The 4662-nt window shown below is 40.2% G+C and overlaps 1 protein-coding gene across 1 annotated transcript in view; it reads left to right on the forward strand.

Moving 5' to 3' along the window:
* Positions 1-4662, forward strand: part of LOC138975582 (protein N-terminal glutamine amidohydrolase-like) — a 570098-nt gene that overhangs the window by 292208 nt on the left and 273228 nt on the right. The gene's annotated exons all lie outside the window — the stretch shown is intronic.

The following is a 4662-nucleotide window of genomic DNA, read 5'->3' on the forward strand; positions in this document are numbered from 1 at the left end:
CCGGGGTTCGGTATTGCATTTCAGCTTGGTGGCTTAAAAATTAATTAATGACTTTGGTCATTAAAAATCGGAAAATTGTAAAAAAAAATAAAAATTTATAAAACGATCCAAATTTACGTTTATCTTATTCTCCATCATTTGCTGATTCCAAAAACATATAAATATGTTATATTCGGATTAAAAACAAGCTCTGAAAATTAAATATATAAAAATTATTATCAAAATTTTTTTTTCGAAATCAATTTAAAAACACTTTCATCTTATTCCTTGTCGGTTCCTGATTCCAAAAATATATAGATATGATATGTTTGGATTAAAAACACGCTCAGAAAGTTAAAACGAAGAAAGGTACAGAAAAGCGTGCTATCCTTCTTAGCGCAACGAATACCCCGCTCTTCTTGTCAATTCCACGTGCACTGCCTTTGCCACGGGCGGTGGAGTGACGATGCTACGAGTATACGGTCTTGCTGCGTTGCGTTGCGTTCAGTTTCATTCTGTGAGTTCGACAGCTACTTGACTAAATATTGTATTTTCGCCTTACGCGACTTGTTTTACATTGTTGTTGTTGTTGTTGGTGTTGATGTTGGTGGTGGTGATGCTGATGGTGTTTGTAACCGATGATGTCAGGTGCATCATAATCGTTGTTTGTTTGTATGTCAAGTTTGCTTGTTACATTTAGTCAAGTTTTGACTAAATGTTTTAACATAGAGGGGGGAATCGAGACGAGGGTCGTGGTGTATGTCTGTCTGTGTGTGTGTGTGTGTGTGTAGAGCGATTCAGACTAAACTACTGGGCCGATCTTTATGAAATTTGACATGATAGTTCGTGGGTATGATATCCTCAGACGTTTTTTTCATTTTTTTGATAAATGTCTTTGATGACGTCATATCCGGCTTTTCGTGAAAGTTGAGGCGGCACTGTCACGCCCTCATTTTTCAACCAAATTGGTTGAAATTTTGGTCAAGTAATCTCCGACGAAGCCCGGACTTCGGTATTGCATTTCAGCTTGGTGGCTTAAAAATGAACTAATGACTTTGGTCATTAACAATCTGAAAATTGTAAAAAAAAATTATTTTTTTATAAAACGATCCAAATTTACGTTCATCTTATTCTCCATCATTTTCTGATTCCAAAAACATATAAATATGTTATATTTGGATTAAAAACAAGCTCTGAAAATTGAAAATATAAAAATTATGATCAACATTAAATTTTCGAAATCAATTTAAAAACACTTTCATCTTATTCCTTGTCGGTTCCTGATTCCAAAAACATATAGATATGATATGTTTGGATTGAAAACACGCTCAGAAAGTTAAAACGAAGAGAGGTACAGAAAAGCGTGCTATCCTTCTCAGCGCAACTACTACCCCGCTCAGGGGCGGATCTGGGTTTTGAAAGGGGGGGGTGCACATTTTTGTTTTTTTTGTTTTTGTATCTTATCAGCGAAGGAGCGAAGCGCCGAACCGATGGCGCGAAGCGCCGAGCATGCTAGGGGGGTCCGGGGGCATGCCCCCCCGGAATTTTTTTTTAAAAAGGAAGCAAAATTGTGCAATCTGGTGCAATCTGAGCGTGTAAAGTACTATTTTCAGGTGATACATTTTTGTTCTTTTTTTTTGTCTTCTTTTTTTTTTTTTTTTTTTTGTCCCGCTGGGGGGGGGGGGGGGGTTGCAATTGCACCCATTGCACCCCCCCCCCCCCAGATCCGCCCCTGGGCGCTCTTCTTGTCAATTTCACTGCATTTGCCATGAGCGGTGGACTGACGATGCTACGAGTATACGGTCTTGCTGCGTTGCATTGCGTTCAGTTTCATTCTGTGTGTTCGACAGCTACATGACTAAATGTTGTATTTTCGCCTTACGCGACTTGTTACATTTAGTCAAGTTATGACTAAATGTTTTAACATCGAGGGGGGAATCGAGACGAGGGTCGTGGTGTATGTCTATGTGTGTGTGTCTGTGCGTGTGTGTGTGTGTGTGTGTGTGTAGAGCGATTCAGACTAAACTACTGGGCCGATCTTTATGAAATTTGACATGAGAGTTCCTGGGTATGAAATCCCAATACGTTTTTTTCATTTTTTCGATAAATGTCTTTTATGACGTCATATCCGGCTTTTCGTGAAAGTTGAGGCGGCACTGTCACGCTCTCATTTTTCAACCAAATTGGTTGAAATTTTGGTCAAGTAATCTTCGACGAAGCCCGGACTTCGGTATTGCATTTCAGCTTGGTGGCTTAAAAATTAATTAATGACTTTGGTCATTAAAAATCAGAAAATTAAAAAAACAAACTTTTTTTATAAAACGATCCAAATTTACGTTCATCTTATTCTCCATCATTTTCTGATTCCAAAAACATATACATATGTTATATTTGGATTAAAAACAAGCTCTGAAAATTAAAAATATAAAAATTATTATCAAAATTAAATTGTCCAAATCAATTTAAAAACACTTTCATCTTATTCCTTGTCGGTTCCTGATTCCAAAAACATATAGATATGATATGTTTGGTTTAAAAACACGTTGAGAAAGTTAAAACGAAGAGTGGTACAGAAAAGCGTGCTATCCTTCTCAGCGCAAGTACTACCCCGCTCTTCTTGTCAATTTCACTGCCTTTGCCGTGCGCGGTGGACTGACGATGCTACGAGTATACGGTTTGCATTGCGTTCAGTTTCATTCTGTGAGTTCGACAGCTACTTGACTAAATGTTGTATTTTCGCCTTACACGACTTGTTTTAACATTTAGTCAAGTTATGACTAAATGTTTTAACATCGAGGGGGGAATCGAGACGAGGGTCGTGGTGTATGTGTGTGTGTGTCTGTGCGTGTGTGTGCGTGTGTAGAGCGATTCAGACTAAACTACTGGGCCGATCTTTATGAAATTTGACATGAGAGTTCCTGGGTATGATATCCCCGGACGTTTTTTTTTCATTTTTTCGATAAATGTCTTTGATGACGTCATATCCGGCTTTTCGTGAAAGTTGAGGCGGCACTGTCACGCCCTCATTTTTCAACCAAATTGGTTGAAATTTTGGTCAAGTAATCTCCGACGAAGCCCGGACTTCGGTATTGCATTTCAGCTTGGTGGCTTAAAAATTAATTAATGACTTTGGTCATTAACAATCTGAAAATTGTAAAAAAAAATTTTTTATAAAACGATCCAAATTTACGTTCATCTTATTCTCCATCATTTTCTGATTCCAAAAACATATAAATATGTTATATTTGGATGAAAAACAAGCTCTGAAAATTAAATATATAAAAATTATGATCAAAATTTCTTTTTCGAAATCAATTTAAAAACACTTTCATCTTATTCCTTGTCGGTTCCTGATTCCAAAAACATATAGATATGATATGTTTGGATTAAAAACACGCTCAGAAAGTTAAAACGAAGAGAGGTACAGAAAAGCGTGCTATCCTTCTCAGCGCAACGAATACCCCCGCTCTTCTTCTCAATTTCACTGCCTTTGCCACGGGCGGTGGAGTGACGATGCTACGAGTATACGGTCTTGCTGCGTTGCGTTGCCTTCAGTTTCATTCTGTGAGTTCGACAGCTACTTGACTAAATGTTGTATTTTCGCCTTACGCGACTTGTTTGTTTTCGCGACGTCAGTTCACCATCTAATCTATAGTTGTCCCTACTTCAAATTGATACAATGACACGCTCCATACACCCAACGCATAAACCACTTTCAAAGGTCTCTCTCTCTCTCTCTCTCTCTCTCTCTCTCTCTCTCTCTCTCTCTCTCTCTCTCTCTCTCTCTCTCTCTCTCTCTCAGTCTCTCCGTGGGCTTCTTTGAACTTCAAACTTCTCCCAGGTCAACTTTTGTGCAGACCTGCTTGTGCCTTATCATTCTTCGTGTGTACACGCAAGCACGTGACAAGACCAAGTGCGCACGGAAAAGATCCTGGAACTGATCAGTTACAGAAACACGAAAATACCCAGCATGCTTCCCCCGAAATCGGCGTATGCTTCCTGAATGGCCGCGGGTTAAAAACGGTCATACACGTAACAGGTGCGGATCAGCTCATTTTAGGGGGGGGGGGGGGTGGGGCTCCAAAAAGTATATTGTGAAGATTATGGGTGTGAAGGCGCGAAGCTAGGGGGGTCCGGGGGCATGCCCCCCCGTAACATTTTGAAAAAAAAGGATGCAAAATGGTGCAATCTGGTGCATTCTGAGGATGATCATTACCAGTTTCAGGCAGCAGATTTTGTCACTGATTAATACCCCAAAAATTGAAACTCAACCCCAAAAAACACACTTTTTTTTTTTTTTGCTGGGGGGGGGGGGGGGGTGGGGGGTCCGGAAACCTCAGACCCCCCCCCCCCCCCTCGTCCGCCTCTGCGTAAACATCCACTCGTGCAAAAACTGACATGAGTGAACGTGGGAGTCAGTCACGCCGGGTTTTAGCCCATGAAAGAAGAAGTAGAAGAAGAAGAAGAAGAAGAAGCAGAAGAATCAAAATATCACACCATTCTCAGCGTATCACAAATACCAGTAACAATATTAGCCAACGGGTCGGAGAGGATGCTAAACTCTAATAATCAATTCATATGATTCATTCACTACCACAGCCGCACACTTTTGGCATGAAACGTCCGCCATAGGTTTCCACCCAGCCGCACGCAAGAGTGACTTCCCTTGATCAGCATCAACAA

The sequence above is a fragment of the Littorina saxatilis genome, linkage group LG9 (assembly GCF_037325665.1).
Source record: "Littorina saxatilis isolate snail1 linkage group LG9, US_GU_Lsax_2.0, whole genome shotgun sequence".
NCBI classification, from domain to species: domain Eukaryota; kingdom Metazoa; phylum Mollusca; class Gastropoda; order Littorinimorpha; family Littorinidae; genus Littorina; species Littorina saxatilis.